The following is an 8,994-nucleotide window of genomic DNA, read 5'->3' as shown; positions in this document are numbered from 1 at the left end:
TATATATATATACACACACATACATACATATATATATATATATATATATACACATATATATATATATATATCAAATGAAAGCTCTTGGTTAGCTCCTTCTATTGGCTCCCCTGTAAAATTGGTCAAATGTCACGTATACCCCTCAAGATGTACACAGGGTATATTTAACTACTACTACACAAGGATACTCCAAGCTCTGCTCAACAGAGCTTGCAAAATGATTATAAACTCACAAAATAACTCATATTCAGAGCCTGCTGTCCATGTGAATGCTGGTGGTGGGGGTGTAACTTATGAAATGCAATATGAACAGCAGCAGTAGCTGTGAGTGATTGCTACAAGAGTTTGCAAAGAGCCAACAACCACAGATGACAGCAGCATAACAGCAGAAATTATCAGCAGATGCCGAAACATCAACCACAATCAGATCTGTGTGACAGCAATTAAACCACCAGAAGGCTCAGCAGCATTGATTACTGAGCACATAAATAAAAACATGGACGAAATGCTGTGGTGTCAAGCTAGGGCTTAAAATAAAAACACTTATTGCAATTAATGTTAACTATTATTACAATTAGAACCTAAATTGTATTTTTTGTTGCTGAAATTACACTTCAGGTTTACCATTTACCTATAATAGCAATATAAAAAGGAATCAAATAGTTATGTTGCTTTTTGCCTGGTGATTATACATTTAGATTAGATTTAGTGATATATTACATTAGATGTATACTTATTCTTGCAAAATAGTTTTCAGAAAAAAACATAATGGCATTTAAAATATGATACACAGAGAGCCGCAGCAGGGAGCTCCAACATGATCATTCTTCCACAAGGATGTCCTGATGCATGCAAAGCCTCATAATGCACATGAGAAACAACAATCATAAAAAGAAGAAATTAGCAGCAGCAACTGAGCAGAACCAACACATCAACACACATATGTATCAGAAAAAGCAAAGCAGCACCTACCTTGCAGAAGTGAAGCAGTGATCCTTCAGCAATTAGGCAACATGAGCAAGCTTGAAGTTTATTATGTCGCACTGATATGCAGCAGATAACCATTAAGCACTTTCATATGAGCTTATGGTTGGCAGTGCAACAAATATTGCAGCAGTGTAAACCATGGGAGACAATGTGAATGTGACAAACTATATTGAGTGATTAAAGCAATGTTGAGTTTCCCATGAAGTGCATTGCAGGAGAATAACTGCATGGGTGAGCATTCATGTTTACATCCTTAAAGCCAGCATACATCCACCCAAAACAAAATAGCAACAAACTGCTGCACACTCCATTCAGCTCATTACACTCATAAACATGATGTTGAGTCATATTTCACCACCATGTAAATCAACAGCTCGAAGGCCTCATAATCCACACAACAACCAAAAAGAAAAGAAATAAGCTCAGTCACTACAAGAAATAATTCACAGTTAATGGTAATGCAAATACTGCACACAGCGAGAGGAAAGCACCATTAAAGCAGATATTAGCAGCCAGCAAACAGCAAGACATCAACAACAATCAGATGTCTGTTCAGATCCTACCTGGCTGAAGTAAGGCATTGATCTCTGGTGGAGATTCTTATTTTTGGGATTTGCACAAATATCCTCCTCAAAGAGGCCCTGAGCCAACATGATTGATGATGAACAGACTTTTGGTGACTGCTATCCTCAGCTTAAATGCTATATGAACATTAGTATCTCTAGAATTAAGTTTTTCCTTAAAAAAATAGAGCTAGCCATTAGCTTAGCAGGGTTCATGGACAGGATGGCTTGGTAGCAAGGCCGAGCAAAACAGTGGGCAGGGCATTGACAGTTTGAACAGCCCACCTTAGTGAAATAGGGGTGCGTCTGATATGTTGCAACCGGGAGAGTTTGTCATGTGACTGAATTAGCACAGTCCATTCAGTTTAGATTGAAGCTGCTGAACACCAATATTCACACTGGACTCACATCCAGAAATTCAATCCAAATTCAACATGTATCAGTGACGTGTAAAGTTGCATACTGCAAGTCACATATTGTACAGAATGTAAATCCCTCTGACAGAAATATGTGATTTGGAGCTATATAAATAAAAGCGACTTGAAATTTACTGATTTTGAAGTGTGTTCACTATCCTATGATGATGATTTTACCATGTAACTGCCACGTCCACTGTTTGAATCTGGCCAGTGACCTTTGTAGCATATTCTACCCCTCTATCTCCCATGTGTTTCCTGTCCTGTCAATATCCAATAAAATCAAGTTTTTGTGCACTCTATGGGGACTACTTTTTAATTCCATAGTTGTATATTTGGGGAAAGAGAGAGGATTATAACAAGAAACAAAGGAACCCTTCTAGAAACTGAAGTAGAGAGGTTCAGTTAAGTGATATGCAACCAACCAATAGGCTGCTCCTACAGTACCAGGAAATGTTCTGGGTATGTAACAATAAATACTCTAAACCAAGTGATCCAAGCTTTAGTTTTGTCACACCTTTAGTACTGTCCTGTTGTTTGGTCATCAGCTGCAAAGGAAACTCTAAAAAGCTTCCAAATTGCTCAGAACGAAGCCGCCAGATTTGCTCTCCATTGTTCAACGCACAAAAAGCAGGAATGTTTTACATGACAAGAGTCTTTTACTGACCAAGTAGTGCATCAGTAGTGAACATAATTATCTGACAAGACTGGCCAGTTTGGGATATCTCCTACTACCTAGACTGAGGACAAATCTACTATCATATGTGAGGTATGTCACTTCACGGGCCAACATTTGAATAAATATCAGTCCAACCTAACTTTAAAGAAATAATCTTTCAAACTCCACTACATCAGACATCATGTTATGCTAAATTTTTGTCTCAAACTGTCCTTTGCTGTAGTGACTGAATGACTCCTGTTAATTGTGTTCCATTGCCAAGTTGTGGTAGACACGAGTTGTGTCAGTGGTTGCAGTTGCGTCGGTGGCATCTGTCCTGGCAGTGGCTCTCTGATTGATAGGCCTGAGCACAGAGGGGCAGTGGGAGATGAAGAGAGGTCTGATAGCGGGCCGCTAGATACTCCCTGATTCACTGTGTGTCAGATACTGATAACAGCGAGACTCAGAGAGAGAAAGGCTGAGAGAGTCTGTGAGGGAAGTAAGAAGAGAAATAAGGGCATACATGAATACTTGGAAGGGGAAGGGAGGGAAGAGATGCTTTAGATGTCACGTCAGTGGAGAGTGTGGAGTATGGGATTGTGGCCGGTAGTTTATTTCATCACACTGACAAATCGAGGTGTGAGTCCCATTGCTCTTGACTTCATGTTGTCAAGCGGACAAGCCTCCTCACAACATGATCTCCCTCCTTCGTCTCTCCTTTTCGAGTCTCCATCGCTCTTTCTCATCTATTTTTCCTCTCTGTCTCTGCGAGTGTGTGTGTCCATGTCCTGGTTTTTATTAATAACTATCTGTGGGAGATGAAATAAAGGCGGTGTGTTTTTTATGCGGTTGGCGTGGTCACAGTGCTGTCATTGTAATGTATGTCTTCCGATAGCACTTTGAGGGAAAAAATGGAGTGCACCTTCCTCTCCTCTTTCTGCAGCTTCAGTGTATCAATAGCATCACTCTTCTCACCCACCCCCTTTCTTCTTTCTCTCTCTCTCTCTTCTGTCGCAATCTATCCACTCTCCCATTTTTTTTTTCTCAGATGCCCCGACCTTATCTATCCATTTTATCTCCCTCCAGTTTTCGGCGCCATTTCTCCTCTTCTTCGCCTGTCGCTCATCCTGGTGTCACCAGGTTTTCTGTCGCCGGGGGAAGAAGGCAACTGGAGGAAGCTAACTCAGTCAGGAGGTCACTGATGACATGTGTGCATAAATGTATTGCACAAGTGAGGCTGATGGTCACAAGTCATTTAGTTTTCAAACAGATTTTTGCTGCATACCTGTCCATCACTCCTGTGATCAGACGTCTGATGCTGTGAATGCTTGGGGCAACATTCCACACATTAACACCATACCTCAGCATGTCACATGCTCCTCATCCACACGTAACACCTGCAGGAAGCGCAGTGCATGCTACATGATGTGACCATGTGGCTTTCACCTTTTGAAATTGTACATGTGTCATCAGCTCAAACTTTGTGTGACCCTCTCTGTCTGCACTAATGCGTGGGGTTTTTGCACGTCCTCCTTCAACATGTGTATTTCCAGTCAATGCAGAATTTTATTATATGTAGCATGCCTAAGCACTTGAAAAAGAACTTAAAGGTCCAGTGTGTAACATTCAGGAGGATCTCTTGGCAGAAATGAAATATAATATTCAAAGGTATGATTTCATTAGTGTGTAATCACCTGAAAATAGGAATCTTGTGAAATTGTGTTTTTGGTACCACAAAAAGAGCTATTCTATGGGGTCCAGCATGTTTAACTGCAATGTTTCTACAGTAGCTCAGAACACACCAAACACTGGCTCTACATAGGGTCTTTCGCATTATTTACGAGTCTCAAGGCCACTCTAGTTTCTCCTACTCACTTAAAAGCTGAGTGGTATTTAGTTGGTTGCAATTTGCAACTTCACTGCTAGATGCCACTAAATCCTACACACTGGTCCTAACAGTGATCCAGATCTCAGCTGTTACTGTTAATAAAGCAATGTTTTACTATCAACATTTTATTATAACATTGTACATTGTTTAAAAGTGCAACTTTAATTTCATCAGGACTCGACAGAGGGAGCTTTAGTTCAAAGTAGAAGGAGCAAATGAAAAATTTTCAGGATTTTGGTTTCAGGTTGGTTCTTCTAAAGAGGATTCCACAGTGAAGATTATTGAACCGGTAAAACTCACAGATGTGGAGAAATCGTCCTTTTTCTCTTTATTTTCTACCTGGAGTCGGGGTTCTCTATGTCAACCACTGAGTGTGAATGCCTTGCATAGCGTCTGTTATCTATCAGCAGAAAGAAAAAGCAGCTCTGTGGTTCGTCGTTGTGGCGAAGCTTCTGTTGAAATTACATCTAATGACCAACCAGCTCAGATTATAATTTTATATTTATCATTCAAGAACCACTGTGCAGGGCTTAACTGCTGCATGGACTTAAAATATGATACCAAATTTTGCCTTCTTAAAGATTCTACTTTGGTAATCATTATATGGATTGAGTTACACACAGGGGATTTCAGGATGTGCATTCAATTCCTGCTTTAAACCACTTAATATCCTTACCATTTAAAGTATGCCACAGGTCTACTGTTGAATAGATTCGTTTCCCAATATACCGGGATTGTGTTTATAGACTGTATGTGATTTTATAGATATGCTTCAACTTTTTGTATTACATTTTCATTGTATTATTGATCAATTCTAAATTGTCTGACCATGGGAAGCATTCACCTACTAGATTAAGATAAAATGTCTCAAATGTGTTTTGAGACATCTATATATTATTATACACATACATATTTGCTGTTTCCGTTACTATATTTTAACAGATTATTCACTGAACTTTAGTCACGTATTAAAAATAAAGTAATATATGACCCACATGTGTACATGTGTACACTTTCACATCATTTAGCCTGGTTTCAAACTACATATCTAGACATATTTTCAACTGCAAATCATCACATACATGGGTTGTAGTTCCATGCATGTTTCAACACAAAACAGAATAGCATCTAACCATTTGAATTCTTGTTTTTTGGGGGGGATTCACTCAGAAGTTGGCAATTGGCATCCTCAGTCCAACAAATATTGGTACCACCTTTCAAAAACTCATTTAGAATGAATCCTCCTAACAGCAACTGGTTATAAACACCATACCAGTGGTGAGCTCCCAGTGGAGGACCAGTTTGGCAGGTGAGTGTAAGTACTGTATGGTGGTCTACAAGGTGGAGGTTGAAGACTAGAGGATGTGCTCTGTGTTCAGCATCGATCAGCATGAGATGGAGGTTTGACTCTCGGCCCGGTGTTGTGTTGGCCTGCCCTAATTGATGTAATGAATGTGATTAGGTGCTATCTGAGGGATCGCAGAGCCTGGCCTTTTTTCTTATCTCCCAGTGCTTCCTGGGCCCTGCAGAGTGGACCAATAATGCATCAGCATGGGGGGAGATGGACTGACGGGCTGAAAGATGGAAGAGCTACCAGACTCATCCACAATATGAACACAGTCACATACATCAGCACCGTGGAAATGGACACAGAAGTGTACACACGTGGCTTATTCATAAAGGTGGAAAGAAAGTCATTCATATCCATTTTCAGTGATGGACCAAATGATGGTTTTATCTGTAAACTGCTTGATGCTCTTTAGCTTTGTGTTACTAATGCAGATACTTTCATCAATAATTCTATCCAGATCTCTTACATTAGTTGACTTGTATCACTTGTGTAAGTCTATGCTGGTTGTTAGAGGGTGTGGAGAGGAAGCAGACTGAACAGAGTGAAGTGTACAGCAGCGCAACACTGGCATCATGTGGAGGAATGGAGTCTCGCAGGGGGACACAAGATGCAGATCAACATGTACATCTGATGTAATAAATGCAGGTTTTTTGAAAATGTCAGTGGCTTCATCGCAGTTCAGGGGCATCATCTAGCAAAGGCCATGTCCAATAAAGATGTGTCCTTTGCAAATATACAGTGAAGCTGCAGCTCCTCTCCAAATGAGACTATCCAATTGGTGCCGTCAGGGAGACCTTAAAAACATATATAGTTAAGAAAAATAATCTAAAAATCAAATTTAAGGAAGGAAGTTGCCCCTGATCAGCAGACAATGTTCTATGATACCCATGTTCACAGTCGTGATTTTTCACCACTTCATATGATGGAGAGCTGTATAACAATATAGCAGGTTAACGGTAAATACATCCTGTTTACCTGTTCCATCCTGTTTTTAACAGCATGTGCAGGATGCTATCAAGAAAATACAACACAGGTCATCTGATGGATTCCTAATGATGCTGAAAAACTCCCTTCGAAAATATTACTTGGTCATAATTTAATTTGCTATGGTACCAAGGACTGAATGTAAACCCTGCAATGAATACATGAATACTATAAGCAGCAAAAGCAAAAGCGCTTTTTGAAAGTTCTGTTGGCCAATTAATTCTATTCCATTTTAAACCAATTCAGTATAACTTTTTCTCTGTTGCATGCTGCAGCTCGTCATGCAGACACAATATGGCACATTTAGTCTTAAAAAAAGGTACACATTCATATAAAGTGAAAATGAACAAAAGCTAACATGACTGAGCAACACAATGTATAAATACAATCAAGAAAGAAATTCCAGATTTTTTAGAAACTTTCATGACATTTTTCTGATCATTTTCTGATATGTTAGAAAATTGGTCTTTCGGTACATTTGATTACAATCTGTATTGTGTGTAACATAAGATACACATACATATAGTTCACAATCTGGAACATGACCCTGAATAGGGATGAGAAGAAATAGACAGTAGACGGAGGGATAGATAATTCTGATTCATCTGTATTCTCCATGTAGCACTGCAATCTAACAGCCTAAGGGCCTCATTAATAAAAATGGCTTCATTTATACTTCATTTTCAATTCCTTCTTAAAATAAGCTTTCTAATTATGTAGGGACACCTGGTCGATACAGTTGCACAGTTTCCACCAATTAATTATACATCCATCAGGAATCTGACTACAGAAGTTTGTACCTCAGTCCTCTAAACCATTTTCACTCCACAAGTGTAACTGCCATTGATCACGTCATTCTTTCTTTAAACTCAGCCATGCTGTGTGCCTTTATTGTGCTTTAAGCTGCTGATAAGTGTTAAATGTTGGAAGTGTCTCATTCTCTTTTATTACTAATCTTGAGTTTATGGTCAGAAAACTAGAAAGGCGTTCTACAAGTACAGTCCATTTACCATTCATTCTTAGGCCTTTAACCTACTATTATATGGTATATGACTTTATTTGTTTAAGTGTCACATTTAGTCTTGGTTCAAAGTGATAACTAATATATGTATTTCCAGGTAAAATAAAATTGGTCGTTCTTACAGATGAGAGACAACATGAAGATGCCTCTATACAAACTAACCCGATGTGTACATTGCATTTACAATAGAGTCATGCACAGTTTTGTGTAGATCATATTATTTCTGGGTCTACAGGGTAAAGAAAGACAGGAGAAAGACAAATGTTTTTGCACCAAAACATCAAATAACATACATTTTGCTGAAAGCATTATATTAACTCAATGAGAAATAGACTCTTAATATTTAACAGCAGGTAGATACTGCCCCTCTGTGGTGTCATCTGTGATGTTGCTCTCTTCTTTTTTCCACCTTCTGTCACTTCCACCATACATACTGTACATCCTAAAGAGGGCAGTGTGACACAACAAATACACTTCATTCATCTTCTTCAATAGTTATTAATACCTATATGATCATGTTCATCATGTGATATGATATTTAACCTTCAGTTTATTCTATAGATAACATAAACACTCCAAAGGGTCTTTCACCAATGTATAAACAGAACACTGCAATGAAACCACTGAAAGCTGCAAACATACAACAGAGATGTTCAATATCCTACATCTTCAGACTCTCGATCACATGTGTAATTTTCCTGAGCTTGAGTCTATTGACTCAGGCTGTTACAGTGATACTGGTGATTACAGCTTTCATTGATCATAAGCTTTCCTGCCACGTGGTGATGCTATTAATTACAGCGAATGCTGCAGAGCTTTTATATCATCAGAGGCCACTGCTAATCGTTGAAATAACTGTGTGCTATAATTGTAATGGTGAAGGTTTGTATTTCTTTCAGAATTCAATAAAGTTCTCAAGACCTCTTTTCTGGGTTGGTGAGTGCTCACATAAGAAGTTCTGGATCAGATAAACAACGAGCCAGATTTCAGTTTATTAAGCACAAACACAAGGCTCAATTTATACTGTTATAGAGGCAATGACTTTATTAATATAATTTGATATATAAAAGTATCTTATTTCATATTAGCTAATATGAAGAGTAGGCTCTATCTTCTGAGGCGACTG

This window comes from Morone saxatilis, unplaced genomic scaffold (assembly GCF_004916995.1).
Source record: "Morone saxatilis isolate NCDOM2014 unplaced genomic scaffold, NCSU_SB_2.0 Contig10, whole genome shotgun sequence".
Lineage (NCBI taxonomy): Eukaryota > Metazoa > Chordata > Actinopteri > Moronidae > Morone > Morone saxatilis.
Note: the sequence above shows the minus strand (reverse complement) of the source record.